Source organism: Lygodium microphyllum, chromosome 9 (genome assembly GCF_053477565.2).
Source record: "Lygodium microphyllum isolate KBCC chromosome 9, Lygodium_microphyllum_v1.1.10, whole genome shotgun sequence".
NCBI lineage: Eukaryota > Viridiplantae > Streptophyta > Polypodiopsida > Schizaeales > Lygodiaceae > Lygodium > Lygodium microphyllum.
Genome location: NC_141143.1, coordinates 21240111 through 21265691, shown reverse-complemented (window position 1 = coordinate 21265691; position 25581 = coordinate 21240111).

Below are 25581 nucleotides of genomic sequence, written 5' to 3'. Positions count from 1 at the left end.
TAAGACAAAGTATCTTAACTTCTTTGTTGATGAAGGGCTTGTCTACTTCAGGATAAGATTATGTATTCCTTCAAGTCAAGAGCTTAAGAAGAAGATACTATGGGAAACTCATGATTTCCCATTTTTAAGATATCTTGGCTATGCCAAAAATCTCAATGCAGTTAGGAAGAGTTATCATTGGGATAAGCTCAAAAGTGAGTACTTAAATACGTAACCAGATGCTTGAATTGCCAACAAATAAAAGCCGAACAAGTTAAAACCACTTGATATTCCTCAAATGAAATGGAAATTCATTAGTATGGATTTTGTAGTTGGATTACCCTCAGTTCAAGGAGGATACAAATCGATCATGGTGATTGTGGACATGTTGACTAAGGTTACCCACCTTATTCGGTCAAAACTAGCTACAAAGCCTCAGATATAACTATGTTATTTGTCAAAGAATTCTTTAGACTTCATGGAATGCCAAAGAGAATTATCAACGATCGTGATTCTCTATTCACTTCACAATTTTGGAAATGATTATTTGAAGTTATCGATACATAACTTTGTTTTAGTACAGCTTATCACCCTCAAACTAATGGGTAGACAAAGCATGTAAATCAGGTCATTGAAAACATACTTAGGGCATATTGTTTCAAAGAACCTAGATGGTGGATACAATATCTACCTTTGGTGGAATTTTCTTACAATGCGTATTATCATCAAAGCATTCAGATGACCCCATTTCAAGCTCTATATGGGCAAGAATTCCTAACTCTGCTAAACTTCTCCGGCCCTGCCTTGAAGGTTAAAGTTTCTAAGAAGATGCTTGAAGAGATGGACGAACAAGTCCAAACCATCAAGCAAGATATACATGCTGCCAAGGATCAACAGGAAGCCTATGCTGCTCTAGGGAGAAAATAGCGAATCTTCCAAGAAGGGGTCAAGGTTTTTATCTGTGTACATCCTAAGAGGATTTCTTTATCCTTGGGAAAGTTGAAGAAGCTAAGAACAAGATGCTATGGACCTTACAAAGTCATAAAGGCTCTTGGACCTAATGCTTATAAGCTGAAACTTCCTGAATTTCTAAAATTTCATGATGTATTCCATGTAAGTCTCTTGAAGCCCTATGTACCCAATCTTGATCATATTCTTGATGATTGACAAGTTGTAATGCAGAGACAAGATATACTTGAACTTCAACCTGATAGAATATTTGATGTAAAAGAAAGAATTCTTAGGAATAGGCCCCTTAGAGAATATCTCATCTCGTGGAAGGATTATCCTGAAGAGGATGCCACTTGGATCAATGAGGTAACCCTTATGAAAGAATATCCTCAGTTTCTCTCGAGATGAGGATATCTCGATTTCTCTGAGAAAATAATGTAATGTCCCCATTACTTAGTTTATTTTAATGTGTGTATATGTGGTGTTGCACGTCCACACATGAAAATTTTGCAAAATCCCTACAGGATTTATAAGAAGAAAGATTGGTTTACTAGAATAGTCTGAAATTTCTAGTATCATGTTTAGATTACTTAATTTCCACTTTAGATGGATCCAAACATATACTATGACTTATTTTGAAGGGAATAAATCGTCCAAGATAAAAGATGGAGAAAAATGATGTGATTTACGGAGAATCATCATTTTCACCTCTTTTTTATGGATTTTTGCAATTTTATCCACGTAGGCTTGTTGACCATATGTATTTTAATCGTTTTGAGTAACCGGATGACTATATTCAGAGTTCATATAATGAAGTTATGATCCAAACAAGTTGCAGACAAGCACAGGGCAGAATTTAAAAAAAAAAAGTGAAAAAAGCATAAGATTTAAAGCTAAACGCCTTAAGCTTTTATGAAAAAGCAAAGAAAAAACACACATGAGAGAGAGTGGAGAAAAACTATAAAAGGGAGGACGAGGGGAGAAGGGACATTAAAAATCACAAGTGTGTGTAAGGCTTGAGGTTGAGATTTTATCCATCGCCTTCTTTGAATTTCTAACATCACAAGTCGCTACGGAGATTGGCTTGAGTTGAGCTTAAAGTTTCTCACCTATTTTTGAAGATTGACAAAAAATTCCCATCCTTGCGATGAGCGACTTCACAAACCCTCACATGAATTCCATCTGACATCTGGCTTCATACCAAGAAAGGGAGACAAGAGCAATCTTGACGAGGACAAGACGTTGCTCGAGAAGGAGGAGACTCAATTCACGAGACGAAGAGACATCATTCCATTCAACCCAAGGAAGGGGATACGCTAAAGGTATCTCATCCTCTTCTACTATAATCGAGAAAAGAAGACACTAAAAACTCTATCCTATTCTATCATACCTCTACTCTCATTCCTATTCTGTCTACTAGAGAGAGAGAGATCATACCTATTCTCTCACTTTTGCTCTATATTAGAGAAATATCTAGCCTTGTTCTTACCCTCACTTGCCAAGGTGAGACAGAGAGAGAGAGAGAGAGAGAAGTATTGCTCTCCATGAAGCAAGAAGAACCATTCGTGAGGCCTACATCATCGAATCTTGCAATAATAATCATCATCATCGTGAGTCTTACACCTTTGCTAGCCGATATTATTGTCGTTTTCTTCTTCTTCTATGAATCATATTTCTATCATAGCCCTGAAGAAAAAGAATTCAAAAGTGGAAATCACAAATGACCTTACTAACATGAAAGCAACAGTTGGAGTTGCGAGCACGAGAGTCACTAACAGAGTCATAAGCACGGATAACAACCCTTTACCAATCATGATAAAACAAGTTTTTCTAAAAATTTATATTCAAATTCAATAAGAATAAGATAAGAACATCTTATAGGCTAGAAACTGTTAGGGGAACTATGAAAACCTAGAACTCAAGAGAAATCATGAAGAATTTTATAGTTAACCCGATAGAAAATAAGACTAGTGAATTCAATATGAACTTACTAAGAACAAAACCCTGAAGAAACTAGCCAATGATATAGCTTTAATCTAGAAGCTCTGATAGAATATTTTAAGAATCGAAAATATCTATGAGTTGAAGAAACTGACTTAAGGCCAAGAAACTTGATTACAAGAATTGGGAAGTTGGAGACCCCAAATTCTAGATACCCTATGTGTAGATCAATGAAAGGATTCACAACTATAAAGGAGTATATCGAGAACCTTTTTACTATTGTGGTCATCTTCTATAAGAAGTGTTCACTGAAGAATCGAGGGGGGGGAGGGGGGGTCACTCATGAATATATATATATATATAACATGAGTTCAAAATAAGGGGTTTTTAAAATACCAATTTTATACATTTTTTACATACAGAAGAATGTCATATAAAGGGGTTACTTACAGATTGAATAGAAAAGGGTTGTGTTTTATCCAAGAAAAATTCACAGATTAGGATATTTATAAATAGGCCATGAATGCACGTTATATAGAGAATATATATATAGTGAACCCCTTGAGATTGAAGAGGTGAGGAAAAAATTATGAAGATTCAAGCATTCATCAATTTTGCACCCTTTTGAACAATACTTGTAACCTTTAGATTAGATAAGGTAGTGCTTTTCAAGCAATCAAATCTTTACTTATTTGACCAAAAATGTGGTGAAGGAATGTATGTGTTTGCTACGTTGGGTGAACTTATCAAAGTGATAGATCCACATCTTCTAGAGGAAGAGTTGAAGGGAAACCATGTAATTTTTGAAGCAAAGAAGGAACTCCTTTTTACATCCAAAGGCCCCTCCTCCCGTCATTTTAAAAAGCCAAGGAAATAATGAGAATATTTACTTCCATGTTATTGTATCTACACTTTCTACTAGTCACTCTCATCAGCTTTTGCATGTATTTTTCTTTACAAATACAATAAATTTAGGTTTGTCCTAATGATTCCTATTTTGTTAAGTAAATGTGTGCTTTGCATAAATGTGATAATAATGTGTGGTATGTGAATGCTTGGTAACATGTAGTATATTTATATGTGGTAGCATACAATGCATTTGCATATAATAGCATAATCTGATTTGATTATGCAAACACGTGGTATATGCACATGAAATCAAGTATATATGATAACACAAGTTCACCTTGGATGAAAATCTTGGCATTGCTAAGCCAGGATTTTATGGTATACAACATTAGGTTGCATTTTATGTTATTTGGAATTCCTTGTATATGCAAATCATGATCAAATTTTAAGTTGGTCCCAAAAGTTTAGCCATATTATTTGATGACATATCACAATTTCAAGAAATTTTTGAATACTACTTATACTTCAATTGAAAGGTTTTGAATTTTAAAAAAAATAATTAAATACTTTCCTAACCTCTTGCTCTTCATTCTTATGAGCACTTGTGTTCGAGCTTTTAGCATAAATTGGTAAAAAGCTTCCATAGAAACTATAGGAAGAGCCGATTTGTTGACTTACCTAGGGTCTGGTCTCAAAACCCAAACTCTAAATTATCCTAGGGGAAAGGTATGGTGGTTGTGCTAGAGCACTGCGAGGGATTTCATAAATACTTAGTCTGCTATTGGAACAAAGTGTTGTACTTCACGAACCAAGGGTAATGACAATCACTCCTTTGGGACAAGAAGCCTCTCGAAGGACACCTACGGATGTGAACTTGTTGTTGATAGATGACTCTTAAATCAATTAGAAACCTTCAAGTCAATCCTCAGTGGGTAATGGCACGATGCTTCTGCTGTGGGGTAGACCTAGGTTTAAGTAGCCAAAATCTGATCATTTTGGTTAGAGTACGAATGGCGATGGGGTTGGAAGGTAAAATTTGGGCAACTACTAAAACGTTACTCGTCACATAATTAAGGCAGATACATTACATGAAGAGTACTCAACTCAAGGCAAAAACACAGAAGAAGAAGCTAAGATACAAGGAGAAGATTGACAAAGATTATAAACACCATTAGTCACTAGAATTCCCATTACAAGTAAAGATCACGTGTCATGGATGGGACATGTCAAGGTAAAGAAAAGTGGAGATGAAACACAGCCTGCAACTAATTTTTCGAGCACTAGGAGTTGATGGCATATCCTTGAGCTCATAGCATAGAGTTTGAACAATTTTAGTATTGCATGACCTTGTCTCTTCGGGATGGCTTCTTTGCAATCTTGCTTCCGTATTATAGTTTGACGACAGCATGATTAGTAGTCTTTCAATCTACTTGTCAACCTCTTTTAGAAGATACATGACAAGTATGATCAGCATGCATGGCTAAAATATTAGCCACATCATCAACATCATCAGTGCAAGAATAATCCATATCATCATGCCTCACTCGTGAAAGCATATCGGCTATTGGGTTGTCTTTACCTGCTATCTGCTTGAGCTCAGGATTCATAGATTCTATATACCCAATCCACCTAAGCATGGCAATGTCTAGAGTAGAACAACTTGTTCTCACACCTAGAAGAGGAAAGCAATCAATCTCGACCACCACAACAGCACCAATGAAGTACATGTACTTTATCATTCTTGAGAGTTGTGAAAACTCCCAAGAGCTCCCCCTTAATCTGTGGATACCTGAGCTGCCACTTGTTTAGGACTTTTTCTCCAAAATGAATGGCATACTTATTCCCATTTGCATCATCCTAGCCAATAGCCCATCCAATGCCGATAGGACTAGTATCGATAGTAAGTACAATAGGTCTCCCACACTCATAATCTTCTTTTCGAAGAGTCAGAGAAACTCTCAACAATCTCTTCAGTTTCTGCATAGCTCTAGTGTGTCTCATGTCCCAAGAAAAATGCTGCCCCTTTCTCAAGAGCTAGTAGAGAACATTTGCAATATGAGTGAACTGAGAAATCCAAATAAGATAAAATACACAAGCTCCAAGAATCACCTAATCCTCCGAAGTAGAAGTGCAAGTTTCAGCCATCTTCTCTATGGCATCAACCTTCACAAGGGAAGGCCTCCTACCATAATAACCACACATATGTCCAACAATCAAAACCTCTCTGGAACCAAAAATAGACTTTAGCCCCCACAAGGTCAAATTCACTTCCTCTAGCCTAGAAAAAGAATCCTTTCAATAACTTTGATATGCACGGCCACAAAATACCTGCATTCATGATCATCTAAAGTCTCATCCTTCTCTTTCTCCAAACAACCCTTGACAGGCAGATCATCAATGAAAGGCATGGTAAGCTCTAGAATAAAATCCCATAAGACCTTGTTCATCCCATTCATCATATGGGGAACCAAATAAGTAGCTCCTTGTGGAACCATACACATCCAGAGAAGGCCTAAAGGTGTCTTCATCGTAGTCAAATCTCTACTCTCAAGGGAAATCTAGAACTGGTCATAGCTAGAATAAAGATTGCCAAGTGAATAGATAGCATGTCCAGCAAAAGCCTTTGCGAACTCATCCACAATAGGTCCTTCACCAACAATCCATATAGTGACCCTATTCACTGCTTGTAAGTCCTGTATGAATCTGAGTGTCCCATTCTTCTTGGCAATAGTGAACCATCTATTAGAATATTGAGTTGAAGATGGTTCTAGAATCCCCATCCTGATGCACTCATTCAAAAGCTCCACCAATTTGGGCAAGTGAGCCCTAGGCACAAGAATAGGCCATAGATTCCAAGAGACATGCGGAATGGTAAAAATAACCATAGGCATCACAACCCTAGGATCAATGCTTCCTATTTCAGGAAAGAAAAAAGTGAAGGCTCTCCCCTGTCTACTCACCATCTCCTCAAAACATTTCACCTCTATTAGAAGAAAATAAATCTTTAGTCCCAATCTTTATCTCTTTCAATGTCTCGGACTGAAAACCTATGTCCAATACTTGTAGGATCTCATAAAGGAGGCTACATAGCTGCTCTCTTAATCATCTCATCACTATCGAAAGGTAGCGGCCTTGCAACTGGTCTAACCTTCTTGTCAACTGTCTTATATTTTGTCTGTACTCTGGCTTCTTTGCTACAACTTGCAAATTTCAGCCCTTGTTGTAAATACCCTAGTAAACACAAATTTTGTTGTGTATAAACAACACCCAACTCTTTTGATCGAAAAAAATTAGCCATATCTTTTCGAGACTACATATGAACAGCCCAACACTAAGGCTGGCAGCTTACTTTAGTTGTAGATCTTGTTTGATGTGCTATAAATCAGCACCTATAAATCTTTTTGCTAAAATATTTCAGTAAAGAACGCTTTCTGCTGAGAGTTCTCAACACCCAAATTTTCTTGTAGCACGAAATGAACAATTTCTCAATACATTGCCAAAGAATGGACGTGTAAGACATATGGCAACTCTTGATTTTTAGTTTTTAGCAATACTGAAAGATCCTCCATAGTATCGAAGGATGACAACCCATCATAGAGACCATCTACCCTATCTTCATCCTGTGAAAGACTTGTAAGCTTTAATTCTTTTTCTTTTCTCTTCAAGTACTACCTAGTAGCTCTAAGCATGCCCGTAATATGCTAAAATCACAAAGTACTTATAGCAAACACACAATAAACTCCTGAGGAAAATCTACCGCTTCTAGGAGGCGAGAGCTTTCCCTGTCTCGTGCCATTATCATCTCGCAAGACAATGGTACCTAACAAAAATGTGGCTTTCCTGCTGGAAGAGGAAAATCCCTCAAAGAATCCTTATTTTGTTGATGGTTGACACAAATTTCCATGATATAGACAACCCTCTTTCCATCCTTGCTTCAAATCCACGCATAGGCAGACCCATCATCCAGAACCTTTGTCTCCATCTGAGACTCAGCAATGAATGGCTGCCCCAAAATAATAGGATAGGAACAAGAGTTTTGCACAAAGAATTGATAAGTATTATCCATATCTCTAGTAGAAATGTTCAAGTTCAAACAAGTAGCATACAAATCTCATACAATATTGTTGGCCATATGCATGCGCCAACCATGATCCACATCAACTTGCCATCTACAAGTATCATACAATCCACACATTATGACATTAATCTCGAAGCCTGATCTAAAAGAGAAACACAAGGGGTTTTTGTCTCACCAAGCTTGACTACCATCTCCGTAGTGGTATGAGCCTAGTGACTGCGAGAAAAATGGCTAGGAGGCACCAATTTAGGTGCATCATCAGTCTCCGCATATTGTGTGGGCTGAAGTAAAGGCTAAAGAATCTTCTTGGATTGCATACATAAAGCTCCATGTGTAGACTCCTATGTAATCTCCTCAATCTTGCAACCCATAGATAATAGCCTTAGCAACTACTAAAGCCTCTCAACGGATCATATCCTATGTCGGTTCTTCAATAATATGTCGTTTTGTTTTAATGATGTCGATGATAACATCATGAAATTTTCTTTTGGCAATTCCCAAAAGAGTGAATTTCATTTTGCAGTTAAGAATCCGATCCTCAAGCATCTTCTTCAAGTCCATATAGTCATCTTGACAATGTCAGAAAGTAGCTTGAATTTAGGTTGCTTTTTTGGCTTTGATCCTTTGAATTTGGGGATTTTTTATATTGTTGTACTTTCGACTTGTGAACATTAGCCATACTCTACTTTGGTCCTAAACAAGAAGGCTGAGAAATTGGATCAGTCCTCCTAGTCACCCTCTTCAAATCTTCAGGCTAATCATCATATCTTTTTTGCTACTCCTCAACAAGTTCTTTGAATCCATGAGATTTTACCATATAGGCATAGATGGAAAAGACATTAACTTGATCATCCCATCCAGTCCCTTTCTTGACCTTATCACCTATGGCTAAAAGTTCAGATGTTGAAGCTTTTCCCTTTTTCTTAGCATGTAGTGCATAAGACGATAAAGGAGATTTGTCATTTGGAAAATTATTGTAATTGAAATCCATAGGCAAAAACTTCTCTTTCCACCTCTTGCATCACATAAGAAGAGCGCAAAAGAGACTCCTCTAACAATTTCTTCATACCACTCGATTATGCTTTGATTTTAATGAACATCTACCATGGTCAATTGCATCTAGGAAGATCTCTGTAATATTTCCACTCAAAAATATTATTGAACTTGACTCCTCGCACACCACGCAAGGTTATCTCCCATAGCGTAACTATCGGCAACTTAATTCGTACCCCGCACACGCAAAAATAAGGCCTTCGCATTGAGCAAGGGGGGCTCTGGCCGTAAATCCCTTGCCTTCCGGGACCTGCACAAGAGGCCAACGTGACTTGGGATTGGATCTCGAGGCCCGCATACTAGTCTACAGGTGAAATCTTGGATTAGTAATCCCTGTGGATTACTGGATAGCCTTTGGGCGGATTATGGATTGCCTTCGAGCGGATTATGGATTAGCCTACGGGCTGGATTTTATGGATGTATTCCAAAGATAAGTAGGATAACCTATTGAAAAGGAACTTGTTTGGCACTGTTTTTCTATGTCAAGTGCTAAGATTACCTGAAGGAACCTGTGTCTAAGTGGCTAATTAAGGAAGCTATTTTATGTGTGTCCAACTAAATGTGGTAGGTAATTAGACAACTAAAGCAATCTTGAGGAAAGTTCGGTGGATGTGGCCATGGGTCCATCACGGATGGGTGGTCCCGGTTGGCCGGGAACTTTTCTCAAGCGAAATGGACAGCAAGGAACTCTTCTCGAAGGAAATGAATAGCAAGAGTGCTGACCTAGAGTTTAGGCTCCTAGAATCCTGATTTATGTTGTTTTAGGGGAACGGAATGGGACTATGTTTTATGGGCAAAGGGGTCGAGCTTTGCATCCCTCTCATTTCCCATTCTCCTTGAACCAAGTGCAGCATGAATCCGCATCGACCTTGATGTTTCTGCGTAAAGTAGTTTGCCTGGGGTTCGACACTATCTACTCTCTAGGAATTTGACCACAAGAGGAAATCCTGATTCAGATCGGTCCTAAGCGGGAACAACCGGAATACTTCCGTTACGTGGCAGACCGGAAAGACCTAGATCGCAAACCCCGTAACATTCCAAGGGAGTGTCGGGTGGAGCCTTCTAGACCCTCTTTCTAATGGGCTGCTAAGATGTGTCCCAAAAGCGAACAGGCAGACACGTTACAATCTCCACACAGTCCAAGGCTATATTCATGCAAGCCCTTCTTGAAACTTTTGTTCAAAATTCTAAGCACCATCTCAATACTCTTCATGCCAGCACAAAAGCACACATGGCTCCTTCAAGTACATGCTTCCAAATAACATGTAGGCTCCTCCATACTCAATGACCTGCTCCTCTCTCAACCATAGTAGAAAGCCAGTCTCCTAATAGAACACCGTAGCTCCAAAATCACGACAAACACAGGGACCAATAGAACGTCTTGCAGTCAACTTCATTCTCAACTTGGGCTTCATCAAAACATTCAAAATAGCACCAACTTCATTCTCAACTTGGGCTTCACCAAAACATTTTCCCAAAAAGCTTTGTAGCATGTCGCTATCAATCATGAAGAACATAGGGCCAAAATCTTCATGTTACCCTAGAAACGCGGTGACCAACTCCATTTCTCCTCTAAACCTGAACCATCAAGCCCCTAGCAACACACAATTATCTCTTCATATCCACTTCAAGCTCCTCCGAGGTCCTTCCTTAGGACTCATGAGAGAAGGTGGAATCGAGCCAATGATGGCCTCCCCTTAATCAATATTTGACAACTATTGTTTTTTTGAGTTGATGATGATGATGATCAATGCCAAATACCATGACCCTCCCCTTCGAGTGCCAGTCTTCTTTCAAATAATAATAAGGATAACCACCCTAACAAAAACAAAGTATAGTGCTTTCCGTTTTGTATGCTTTTAATAAAAAAGCTTCTCCGTTCACTTCAAACTTTTGCTATTTTCCATCCTCTTCACCAACATATGCATATATGCCCTTAGAAACCTTTAACAATTTTAGATTCTTTTTATCCTCCTCTATATACACTAAAAACCTTAGCATCTCGTGCTCTCAAGGAAAACATTTGATTTGAATTGGGCTAGTTGTGCCTATGATAGGAGCTCAACCAATGGTTATGCATTTGGATTGGGTAGCAGTGTGATTAGTTGTTGGCAGAGTAAGAAGCAGCCTATTTGTTGCATTGTCTAGTACAGAAGCTGAGTACAAAGGAGCTATCTTAGTGTCTTGGGAACAATTTGGTTGATGAAACTGCTAAAAGACTTGGGAATATAGTTGGAAAGCAAAGTGAGATTTCATTGTGATAACCTCAGCAATGTTATGTTGGCTAGCAATCATGTCTACCATGCTAGGTCCAAACATATTGAGGTTCACTACCATTTCTTCAGAAAAATGGTTCTTTATAGGGCAGATTGACTTGATTCATGTGAAAACTAAAGACCAAGTAAGAGATATATTTACCAACTTAGTCTCTTGGCAAAGAAAAGCTCATATACTTCATATAGCTACTTGGAGTTTATCACATGGTTTGAGCTTGAGGGGGAGTGTTAGAATATTAAGCTCCCATTACTCTTCAGTCAGTCTATCTTTATGTGTGTGACCGACATTAGCCGGATACAACTATACATGTGTGTGACATTCAATAAGTTGGTGTAGTAAGTGACTTAACCACAATTAGTCTTGGTTAGTCATACCTATGTGTGTAAGTCTCTTTGAGTGAGTATGATAGAAGAATAATGAAAGAAGAATAACAATGAGCTAAGGCTCATCTTCTGCTCCACTCTGTCTCTCTCCCTCTCTTCCAATAGTCATGAGTAGCATAGTTGGACTCATAGGGTTTAATTTTTTGGAAGTATAGGCCATTGGTCTTCCTTCTTGTACTAGCACCCCACCGATTACAAGTCCAATTGCATCAATGATCACTTCAAATGGTTGATTGAAGTCAGGTAGTTTTAATACAAGTGTAGTGGTTACAACTTCTTTAAGCTTATCAAAACTTTATTGATGCTTAATGGTCCAAAGGATTACTGTATTTGTCTTCAAAAGATTTGTCAAGGGTGTAGCAATGATGGAATAATCCTTGATGAAGATTCGGTACCATCTTGTCAGTCCCAAAAATCCTTGGATTTCTTTTGCTGTCTTAGGTATTGGCCATTCTAGGATATCTTTTACTTTGGTAGGGTATACAAAGACTCCATTAGCGGAAACAATGTACCCAAGATATTTAATCCTGTCAGTGAGAAATACGCATTTACTCATCTAGCATAGAGCTAATTTTCACAAATTGTTACTATGGAGATCTTAAAGTGACTTTCATGTCCCTCTATTGATTTGGAGTATACTACTATATCGTCAAAGAATACTAGTACAAAATCATCTAGATATGGCCAAAAGATGTCTTGCATTAGACGATTGAATGTAGCTGGGGCATTAGCCAATTCGAATGGCATGACTAAAATTCATAATGACCATACCTAGTGCTGAAGGAAGTCTTTGGAATATCTTGTTCCTTGATTCGAATTTGAGTATTTGGACTTTAGATCAATCTTGGAAAAAACCTTGGCTCCATGTAAGCGATCAAAAATTTCATCTATCCTAGGTATGGGATACTTGTTTTTCATTGTAACCTGGTTTAGTCCTCAGAAGTCAATGCAAAGTCTAAGTGTTGTGTCCCTTCTTTTTTTAGAAGAGGATAGGCGCTCCCCAAGGTGAATCACTTGGGAACACCATATTGGGGAATATGGGAATTTCCAATATGTTTGGGACACGTGGTCAAATCTTTGGATTTGTCATAACTTGAACACTATAACTCCAAATCGAGTGCTCTATAACTTAATAAATTCCATTTTTCAAGAGCTTTTCAATGATATGTCACATCATATGGTTTTGAGAAAACTTATGGGCATGCTATCCGTGTGCCACCTGTTTAGTATTCAAAAAATGGGAATTGGGAGATTCCCAAACTCACTAATATTGTGTTTGAGTGGATAAATCCTTGCTCTATCAATTGCCTCAATTGTTCCTTAAGCTCAATAGCTTCAAAAATAGATATTTTATACGATCATTTTGACACAGGCTTGGCTCCAAGCATCAATTTTATTTCATGATCAACCTCACGCTTTGGAGGCAGTTGAGTCAATTCTTCTGGGAAGACATCCTTGAAGTCATTGATTCAGGAAGGTAGAGTGCCTTCATTAGTCTTTTCGACCTTATTCAACCGGATCATGTAGATTGGTTGACCTTTCTTTAATCCCTTTTTGAGTCAACTTGCCTTGGCTAGCATATAGAATCTGGGCTTTGTTCTTCTTGAGCCAATCCATTCCCAGAATGCAATCGTAGCATCCTAGTGGTAGGATTCGAAATTTTGTTTAGTTATATGGTTGTCTAACTCAAATTGAAGTTTCCCTATAGTTTTGGTTGAGGCGATTTCCTTTTCACTAGCCAATTCTACCATCATCTTCCTTGTCCCCTTGGATTCTAGATGCAATCTTTTAACTGTCTTGGATGCAAGAAAGGAATGCATGCTACCACAATCAATTAAGATCATAAATGGCATACGCTTGTAAGTAGTTGGAGATTGAATTACTGAACATTGGTGGTTGGCTCCTTTCTTTTCTACAGTTGCATGAATGGATCCTCTTTCAAATTCTTTACCTAACTTGCATTCCTTGGGCTGTTCATTCATGGTATTGACCTGGATATCAACTATTCTTCCACGTCCACGATCTGGGTTGTTGTTGCCATTCCCTCGGCCTCTTCCACCAACCGGGTTTGGGCTAGGATTTTGAGGATGGTTAGGAAATTTTTCCCTTAGATTTCTAGTCCTTCCGCACTAGTAACATTGCATGAATCCTATCCCATTTGGTCCTTGGGTGATTGCATTAGCTCTACCATTTCCTTTGACATTGGTCATGTCGATACCACGGTTTGGGTAGCCCCTTCCATAGTTTTTTATTGGATGGTTCCTTTGGCCATTTCGAGCGATTTCCTTGGCCATAGACTTTGCTCACATAAGAGCATCTTCGAGAGTTGTTGGTCTCATTGATTCAAGGCGAGTGTCCAAAGGTGGATTCAGTCCTTGGAAGAACCTTGCAATTTGTTGAGATGTTGTCTTTGTTTGGGGGTACATATTTTCGCAGACTCACAAACTTGGAATAGTATCCTTCCAAAGTTAGGCTTAATTGTCATAAGTTGTAGAATTTATTCATCTTGATTGATTCAAAAGATGGGGGAAGATAACGTCATGTCACAGGTTCTCTGATCTCCTCCCAAGTTTGGGATCCTTCTGTTACCCCTTTATCTCACCAAAGCTTAGCTTCACCAGTAAGACAAATACAAGTAGTCATGGACCAATTTGTAGCAATAGTTCAATGGCTAGGAAATAATCTTCCAAAGTCTCAATCCACACTTCTGCATCTTGCTCCACCTTGGGTCCTTTACCGCTAAACCTAGGTGTTGTTGTTTGCTTGAGAAAAAACTTCTTCTCTTGGAGTTCTTTGTATATTTCATCAATTCGCACCAGTTGGCAATCTTGATTATTTGTGTAACTTCTTTGTTACAAAATGATGTGGTTTGGCTTTAATTTCTAGGAATTGATAAGATTTCGGGAGATTGGGATACTTTGGAAGCTCATAATTTTTTTGACTTTACACTCCTGATATAAGGGTTATCCTATCGGGAGAGATAACCTTTGTATATTGGTCATACACCCATTCATTTCTCATTACAAATTTTCCATCTATATATTTTTCTTTATCATTTCAAAGAGTATCATACTTATAAAGTCTTATTAAGTTGAGGTCCTCAAGCCATTTCAACAACTTGAGATGCACTTTCACATCTTTGCAAAGTTGAGTCTAAGTAAAAGTAAGGGTTGTCCCTTACCTAGGTTTGGGCTCCAGTTTTAGCCCTTTCATAAGCTTAAGCAACTCCATAGACAAGTCTTCTCCAAGATAGCCATTACGTTTTCTCTTAATTCCAACATGTTTCACTAGCAAGCAGTGGAGTACATGATCGTAAAAAATCACTCGCATAAAGTGTACTTCATCATTAACTTGTCAAAGCAGCTCAATTATCATCATAAGCTCATAACTCACGCTCTTCAAAAATAATAACGAGACTTTATATTTATGAAAAGTCTTAAAATATGTATTGATCATACTATGATCTACCAGTACATCATTTCATGGATCCTTTCCTCATGAAAAGTATCAGGGTCTATATTGGCATATGTTGGGGGATTCTCATGTACATGGAAAACAACATAATGTGGTGGCTCTTGGGGGCAACCAAAACATCCCGTACTAAAATAAGGCCTTCTTGGCACTACAACAACTCTCTCGGGTGGTACTATTTGTAGTACTTTTTGATATACCCACAAGGTTTCAGGTATAGGCTCATGCCCAATGTCTAGTAACCATTCAACAAAGGCACTAAACAAAAGGTATATCTTAACTATCCTTAGTTGTTCAGCCCATCAAATCCTCCATAATTCATAATGAAGAAGGATGTTATGCTCACAATATATCTCCATATGTGACCTATTCCTTGGCCAAAAATCTCTCATGTACCATGAGTTAAGATGAGGTTGCAAAACAATTGAAGGAATAAAGATCATTTCCATTATCTCAAATATACCCTCACGATATGAGAAATTATTCGACCCTAAGGCTACTTGATACATGATGGGAAAAATATCCCGCAAACGTGTAGCTTCCTCATCACTAAGTTCATGATGAGAACAATGTGTATGCTAGTGCTAGTGCAAGATAATCAACAACAGTTTTCTTCAAACAAGTGTGGTTATTTTATTAATTCCTTTTATACATTGACTACTTAGCGTTACATGAGAAGCTCTTTTGAAACCTAGGCTCTGATACCACCTATGATGTGCCTCCTCCAATAGACTCGGAGGAGTCCTCTTGGTAGTCGACTAAAATTCATATCCATGCACATCACCATCCAGTCTCCCCATGGGAAACCTTGGACTTAGTTGAACATGGGAATCTCAATTCTACTTCACAAGGGAAGCATGGACAAATCACCCCTAATAATAATCTAATGCCCACCTAAGAAAGACCACTTTGTAATCAATCAAAGACAGGAGTGAGGTTAACACTGCACTTGGTTCAAAGAGAGTGAGAGAAGAGAAAGAGTGTAACTCGATCCCCCTACCCATAAGGTAAAATCTCAGCTCTAGCCCCCTAAAATGGTGTTGAATCCGATAACTAATCCTACCCATATTGGGAGGGCCACGATTTCATTAGCTCTATCTAGTGTTGGAAAGTCACCCAACTTATTGGGTCGACCAAGACATAGGTGTCCAATTATCAGGATCGAATCCTCCCACTGTCCTCAATGGGTTTGCTTAGTTTTCTAATTAGCAAAGCATACTACCACACTGTTTGGGCATATTAAATCAAATTTCTTTTATTACTCCATTAAAGTGGGTTCGTTAAACTCAATCTTTAGCACATAATAAACAATTGAAAAATCAGATAATTTATTTCATAATAACATCTAGAATCATCACTCCACAGAGTGATACAAAACCATCTTTTTGCAGAAAGACACTGTCCAGCTAGGATCTTCCAATCCCTCGGGATTGGGCTGTATGTGATCGCACTCCATCCGTGATCAACAGGGATTTTATTGGCTCAGAGCCCCTCTAAGCTTCCCTAAGCCTTTGGAGCCATCCTACATAATAGGGGCACTTACCACTTGTCCCTTCGCCCTCTCAGGTGCTCAATTGATCAAAAGCAAAAACACCTATCTTCTTTTGGAGCATAGGAACCCCACCACCCAATGTCAGTTTTTCCACACTCCGCAGAGTGTAATGAAGGATTGGGTTGGGTATCCTAATGTCCCGAACACCACAATCAACAACTCGTCCGACTATGCAAGCTCGAAATCATAGGAGCCATAACTCATGATTCACAAATCCAAAAGCACTCATAACCATAAGACATTTTAACACTGTTGTCAATGCAATGCATAGAATCTATCCCCTTCATCAATTTTCATGTTCCATTCTAAAAATCATTTGATAATTCTAACATGCTTTTACAAGTCTAAGTAAGCTCTAACTAATCCTGATTATTTTCTTATTTCCTAACTTGATTATCTTCGTTTGGCCATCTATCGTGATTACGGGTTATAGCCACAACCTCGATTTGTTGTGGGATAACTAGTTCTTCAGTTTGAATGGGTTTGGGGTTAACTTTTTCTTGTGCTTTAGCATTGTGTTGAGTTCCCTCAGCAGCAGTGGTGACCACTTCCTCATGTTGGGGAGCTCTCTGAGCATGACCTCGCTCAGCATATCAATGTCTAGCCATGGAAGAAGCTTGATGGGTTCGGGCAGCACTTCCCCGCGTAGAGGTGGAGATAGAACACCAGTTATCATCTATAACTACATCATCAAACTTTGTAGGTTCTTTGTAACCTGTCACACTAGCCATATATGCATAAGGGCGAGATGAATAACCAGTGTATGTAAACCTGTCAACTGGTTTTCTGACTCTCTCAGATCTCGATAACTACGGCTCACTTTGAGCTTGCCTCTCATGAGGTAGTGCATAACGACTCATCCTTGCTCCATGTCAAGAATTGCGTGGTGGGGGATTTTGCTTGAGTTGCTATGCCAAACACACGTTGTATACACAAGAGGAAGCTCACTCAAGTACACAAGAAGAGAGATGGAGGCCAAAACGTTTTCTTGCTGATTTTTTCTTATTCTTCTACACACTATACAATGTACACAAAGTATAGATAAGATACAACATAAAGGAAAGTGGCCTTCTAAGTCAAACAATGCATAATCGACTACACTAATTGACTGGCGCTATATCTTTGCTAGTTGTAGGTAGGTGTAACAACCTAAATATAACAAGTGATAAGTTAGTGTCCACGTGAGTGTCATAATGACCATCAACGTGCTAAGTGTAGACATGCGGACCCATCTAGCCAAGCGGTCCATCATCAATGTCCACACATGTTGAGTTTGCCATCTCAACACTCCCCCTCAAGCTCAAATCTATCTCTGCAACTTCAAGTAAGCTTCGGAACTTTCGAAGCTTCTTTGCACCCAATGCCTTTGTGAAAATGTCAGCTATTTGATCCTATGTGCTGACATATACCAAGTCAATCTCTCCTGCAAGTACCTTCTCTCTCACAAAGTGATAGTGCACCTCAATGTGTTTTGTCCTAGCATGGAACATTGGATTCCTAACTAACTATATGCTGCTCATGTTGTCACAATGATTAACAACTAGATGATCTCCTTGCATATCCAAATCACCTAATAACTTTTAGAGCCATACCACCTCACATGCTGCCATAGCAGCACCTCTATACTCAGCCTCTGTAGTCGATAAAGCAACTGTAGGTTGCTTTTCGCTGCTCCATGTAACTGCCGCACTACCAAGGGAAAACATGAATCCACTAGTAGATCTTCTGTTTGACATGCTACTAGCCCAATCTACATCTGTGTATCCAAAGACGTGTACATCCTTACCTGCCTCATAAAAAATTCCATAATGTAAAGTGGACTTCACATATCTCAATATACGTTTAACTGCATCCAAATGAGGCTTTCTAGGCATCTGCATAAACTGACTGACAAGGTCAATAACATAGCTCAAGTCTAGCCTTATGATAGTCATGTAAATCAAACTTCCTACTATCCTCCTGAACATAGTAGGGTCTTCTATCTCATTCCCAAAGTTGGCACTCAACTTCACATTTTTCTCCAATGGTACTGAAAGAGGCTTATATGTTGTTATACCATACTTGGATAACATATCCAAGCCATACTGCCTTTGGGATAGCCATATACCATCATCACATCTGATCACCTCAATACCAAGAAAGTATCTCAACTCACCCAAATCTTTCATCTCAAACTTCTTTTTCAAGAAGTCCTTAACTTCAGCAATCCCATTGTCACTGTCACCTATAATAATCAAGTCATCCACATAGATGACTATGATGACCAAACCTTCATCTCCCTTTCTCACATAAAGTGAGTGATCAGCATCAGAAATACAAAATCCAATATTGACAAGATACTCTCCAATCTTGTTAGACCATGCTCTAGGTGCTTGCTTCAGCCCATAGAGTGCCTTCTTTAACCTGCACACATATGTGGAATGCTCTAAATCCTCATAACCTATTGGCTGCTCCATATACACTTCTTCTTGCAATTCACCATGCAAGAAGGCATTCTAAACATCCATTTGCTACAAACTCCAACCTTTAGCTACTGCCAAGGCAGTCACACACCTAACAATTTCCATCCTAGCAATTGGACTGAATGTCTCTTCATAATCTATGCCATATGTTTGAGCATAGCCTTTTGCAACTAGCCTAGCCTTATACCTAATAATTGAACCATTTGCATTATGCTTGACTTTGTAAACCCACTTACAGTCAATAGCTTTCTTACCCTTAGGTAAGGATACAAAATCCCAAGTCTTATTGGCTTCTAATTTAGCCATCTCCTCATCCATTATTGTATCCCAATGAGCATGATCAACAGCATCCTCGAAACAAGTGGGCTCAACATCCTCAACTAGTTTCACCATATAAGCATAATGGTCAACTACATAACCTTCAAAACCAAATATTTTAACAAGGTATCTGACCTGCTAGATATGCATACCACCGGATCACTCAATGGAGCCTTTACATTACTATGAGCTCTTTGTACACCTGGTGTTCTAGCTGAAGAAATACCAAGCTCATAATCCAAACTCTCTGAATCACTATAATCTCCATCAAATTCCAAATGACTGGTAGATGCATCATCACCATCCAACACTTTCTTCTTTCCTTTGTCCTTCCATGCAACACTTATAGATCCACCTGAAGATGTATTAGATGATGATAATGAGTGATACCCTTTTTGCTAGTGAGAAGGGATGTCATAACAGTGATACCCTTTTTGCTATAAAGAGTACCCAATAAAAATGCATTTTTCAGTCTTTAGATCAAACTTCTTCCATAGCTCATCTGGCATATGAACATATGCAACACATCCAAATACCTTCAAGTGTGATACATCAAGCTTCTTACCAGCAAAACATTCTTCAAGAGTCATCCCATGAACTGCAGCTGTGGGAGTTCTGTTCATAATGTAGACATCAATATGGATAGCCTCAGACCAAAAATGTTTGGGCATATTCTTTTCAGCCATTAATGCTTGTGTGCGACTTTTGCAGTATGCCTATTTTTCTTTTTGCAATCCCATTTTTCTGTGGGGTATACCTGCAAGTAAATTGCCTCTTTATCCCATGAGTCCTCAAGAAGCCACTAAACTCATTAGAGAGGTACTCTCCCCCTCCATCTGATCTCAAGCACTTCACTTTTAAGCATATTTCTGTTTCAACAGCTGCCTTAAAATATTTGAAGTGCTCAAACACATCACTTTTTTTCTTCATGAAGTATACCCATAACTTCCTTGAACAGCCATCAATAAATGTGACAAACTATTTGCTACCACCAAGAGACATATTTTGTGTAGGCCCCCAAACATCGGTATGCACTATATCAAATATTTTTCTACTCACTTCTCTATCATGCAAGAAGGGTTGTCTTGCCTACTTACCAAACTAGCATGCGTCACAGACTTTAAGCAATTCTGCAACTCTAAAAGAAGGTAACCCTGTAACCAATCCTTTGGACTGCATTAATTTTAGCCTTTGCACATTTGCATGTCCAACACATTTATGTCGTATTTCAATATCTACAACTAGTCCTTTTCCGTTGGCATACATAGCAGTATCCATTATAGGAATTCCAATATCTAAAGTGAACATTCGGCCAACTCTACTTCCTTTTGTGACCAACCTACACTTATCATTAAAGTCTTCTACAAAACAACCTTTTGCATTGAATCGGACCTGCAACCCCTGCTCTACCATTTGGCCAACAAACACTAGATTCTTTGTGATTAATGGCATATGTAATACAGTTGTCAGACTCTTTGTCTAGCCATCATACAAGGACAAGGGAACCTTTCCAATGTGTGAAATTGGATGTCATGAATCATCACCCATTTGCATATAACTTGTATTTTGTAAGTCCTGCATCTCTTCATGATGCATAAACAGACGCTCATTTTTGTCTTCATTCTATCGTGAAGACGATGCACAATTTCCTTGCTCCAATTTACCACTACGAATATCATCCTTCTTAGTATAGCAATGGGCTACACTATGGCCTATTTTTCCACAGTAATGGCGAACAATAGCAACATTCACATAGAACCTCTATTCTGCCATCCATCTCTTTCTCTAGAGCTTCCCCTACCTGTAAAGTTTCCTCGGCCTCCTAAAACCTGCATTTCACCAAATTGCTGATTGAACCTCTTTTGCTAGTTATTGCTAGCACGTCCCATACCACGGCCTCTTGAAGAGGATCTACCATGTCCCCTTCTTGAACTTGATTAAAATGCTTGAACTTGTTCACCATTTTTTTCAGATAAGTCATCCTGTGCATATTGATCTCTTGGGTAATCATGAGAGAGATCAACTCATCAAAATCTAAAAATGGCTTCTGTACATATAGTTAATAACAAATGATTTCCATGTCTTCTCATTGTTAAGGCCACTCAAAGTGGATGAAACCAAATCATCATCATCAGACATTGCATCAATCGTTGCTAAAGCATCTACAATGCTTCTCACCTTCAACACATACTCATTGATAGACATTTTCCCTTTCTTCAAGGCATTCAACTCTTGCGTGAGTTGATTCTTTCATGCCTTTATATTTACTGAAAACATGTTCTCAAAAATTGTCCAAGCTGCATGTGAAGTTTTTGCATTCTTGATATGTCCCAACATCGCATTATCAATCATTGAAGATAACTAATATATCACATTTTTGTCTTTCACATTCCATTCTTTCCATTCTTTTAATTCATGTGCAGTCGGAGGGACACCCAGCTCTGGCTTCTAGTACATATATAAAGAATCCTCTGAAGTCAAGCTTCAGAATATCTTGGATCAAGCCACAATAACCTTCCATGGTACCATTGGCATCCTCGAAGTGTGCAAGGATACCACAATCTTGGGTATTTCTCTTTTCATCTATACATTGAGTTCGAAGATGTTTATCCTCACATCAAATAGCATTGAATAATGTGCACTAGTAGTAAAAGATAAAAGATCAAACATGTCAATTATTTGTATAAAATATAACTTATAGAAACAAATTAATTGATAGTATATCTCACCTTTGATAAGCAACCTCGTGCGTATTCCCACTCTTCTTGAGATATATTAATTTCCTCCTCTTTTTTCATTCTCTCAATTTCCTCATGTAACCAATCTATATCAATATGACGTGGGAGCACATTTAGATGATCTCGAAATGACATATTACGTCCATATCTGGTGCGAAATGCTTGTCTTTTGCTTTTTCTTCTTGCCCTTGCTTCATTTTATAGTGTCACCCATTTGCTCATTACATCACTATTGAGCACACAAAAACTATTTAACTTACGAACTTCTTCTTTTGTTAGCACTTTACTCATTCCTTTTCCTTGAGGTATTATAGAGGTCATCCTCAAGTCTTCATCATCTTTCCATAGTCATGGTTAAGAGGGGTCCACTTCAGCAAGAAATTCAAAGATATAAACAAGGGATGATTGCACTAACCAACCCTCAGCCATGCTTCCCTCAGGCCATGCTTTTTGCCTCACAAAATCTTTCAAGGTTTTCATGAAGCGCTCAAGAAAAAACATCCACCTTGCATGAACTGCCCCACAAAGTGCGATCTCATCAATCAAATGTACGAGTAAATGTAATTGAGTAGTCAAAATGGATCGAGGAAAAATTTCCTCCACCAAACAAACCACCTCAACATATAATACTTGAGCAAAACCTTACAAGGCACATCCATTGACTTCATCTCCACTTCGTATCTTGATTCACCACAAACAGGACACTCTCGTGCGAACTCATGAATCCCACAAAATAAGACACAATCATTGACACATGCATGGATCTTGACATAATCGAGGCCTCCCAGAGATGTCAAGTAATGTCTTGCTTGCTCTCTCTTAGTTGGAAATTTGTTTCCTTTTGGAAGCATTTGTCATAATAACCTACATATATTTTTAAAAGTGAGTTAAAAAACCACCAACATATATTTCTGTCTGATTTCAAAATAGAACAATTATTATTATGATTGATAAGCCAAACTGAATTGATACCTACTTCAATAACGCATCCAAACTGACATTACTCCATCCATAAATTGTTTGCAAGTTAGGTATCTCGAGGGATGCACGAAGAACGGAGTACGTACAACCTTCATATAGCGGAGTAGATGACATTACGTATAGTGGATCATCTGGCTTCGTAGAGTGACCTTCTCCCTGAATCGGTTACAAAAATAGATGGTGTACCATGTTGTCCAAAATCTCATCCTCTACGACTTGATGGGGCATTTCATGAAGGCTACTATCATGGTCGTGAGTCTCCAATCTTCTTGAAGAATCTGCCTCCTTGCGTCGACATTTTGCAGCCTCTCCACACTAGGGAGGGAGCATCTGAGGATGTGGCACCGCATCCTGCTCAACCACAAAAGGGAGTTTCATGTACGTTGATATATATTGAGCAATCTTAGTGTTTAAAAAAAACAATGAATACCGGTGATTTTTCTCGGTCCCATTCTCCATACAAGCTAAGGTGTGACATTGCAATTCGACGTGCTCGAAAAATACACCCTTGACAACGATCACACATGCATTTAATTTTTTTTCGTAGCCATGGATCTTGATTATGAAGACGTAATGTTTCATCCTCACTTGAGGATGTGCTCGTTGACTCATCAGCATGCACCGCACTAGGTGATGACGACAACATGATTAAACCTAATTCATGACAACATCAAAATATTTGTCATTCTTATGTTTACATAAAAACTTCAAGCTAGCGTATTAATTATTCTAAGATCTCAATTTTAAATACACAAAACTCATCATAAATACATTAAAACTTATGATAAGAATTCACTATCAAAACTTATCTTTTTTTTAAAAAATTATGATAAAGCCTAAATACGCGTCTATATCCGCATTTACGTACACGTCTAAATTAGCGTCTATTTGTGCATCTATGTTCGCGTCTATACGCACGTTTACATAAACCTTAGATGCGCATATACACACCAAAATAGACAAACATGTCAAAATTCAAACCATACTTAAATCATTTCTTTTCAAACTGTGCCTTTCCTTTCCTGTGGTTTTTGCGGTTCTGAAGCTTGAGTTTAGCCGACATGCAGTCTCTTCATGCCTCACCTAGTCTCTTCATGCCTCACCTCCTCATGACTCACCTCTTCTTTCATTTCAAACACACAAGAAGGGAAAAAAGAAAGCCAAGGAGAGGAAGAAAGAGAGAACAAGAGAGAGGAGAATAAGAGGAAGAGGGAGGGTAAGTTACCAAGGAGAGTAAGTAGGAGAAGGAAGAAGCGCTGCCACCCGCCACACCAAACACCCAAGGTGAGTCTCTCTCTCTCTCTCTCTCTCTCTCTCTCTCTCTCTCTCTCTCTCTCTCTCTCTCTCTCTCTCTCCTCTGTCTGTGTATTAGGATTTCTGATTCCATAATGTATTGCATTTTGTAAATCATGAATGGTGGTCGTCGGACTGAAATAAGTCGACTGAGCGCGTCTGCCAGCGTGTCTACATTTTAGTTTAGATGCAAGTATAGGTGCAAAGAAATGTTTTCTCTCATTGCATCTGAGGCCGCGTCTCAAAGCACATGTATTCTGCATCGGAGACGTGAGAATACACGCACTCTGCACAGAGGCTTTGACTTCAGAGTCGCGTCTCCTGGCGCATGTGCTCTGCAGTCTACACGCGTGCGCCAGAGCATTGACCTGGAATACGTGTCTAATAGCACATCTATACTGCATCTCAGATGTGGATATAGATGCACATTGGACAGAGGGTTGACTTTAGGGACGTGTCTGAGAGCGCGTCTATCCTGCAATTTAGACGCAGTTATACATGCGCCAACTCTCCTAGCTCTGATAAAAAATAATATATTTTTGCAATGATGAATGTGACCAATCCCATGTTTGTGTTTATCAGTTTTCTTGTTTATGAGAAGCATTAGCAGTTAAGTTTTATGCTCAATGTCTAAAGAAAGATCTTTGAAAATGTTTAGGTGTGGATGAAGGTAATATATGATTTTTTGCATCCAAACAAATTTGTCTTTTTCCTGTGTTTTTTTTGCAGATGTCGCATCTTGGTTCATCTAGCAATGACCCGGATTTGGATCACATGAATGATACATTGGCCTCGTTCGACAGGGGGGTCAATACATTTATTTGGAGGTTTTTCTAGTAGAGAAGACTTCATGGGAGAGATGACCAAACACCTTGGCCACTCTCCCATAGTAGACGAGGTGTTCAATGTCATGTTTGGAATGCCTCTGACATCTTTTCACGGCACTACTTTCCAAACTCCAATTGCAGATACTCCACATGCAGGTACTCCACGTGCAGGTTCTCCACGTGTAGCACATGTACATGCATCAGCTGAAGCACAAGCGTCAGCCGACGCACATGCATCTGTAGAAGTACGTGCATCCAGCGAGACAGAGGGTAGTCGACAGAGAGGGAGGAGGGAGAGTCGAGGGGGAGGATGAGGCTTGTGCGGGGGTTGCCTAGGAGGTGGTGAGCGATCACCCTCACCAGTAGATCACGTAGAGGAGCCCGTACGCTAGTACTATAGAGTTACAGATACTGGTGGCATCTTCCAT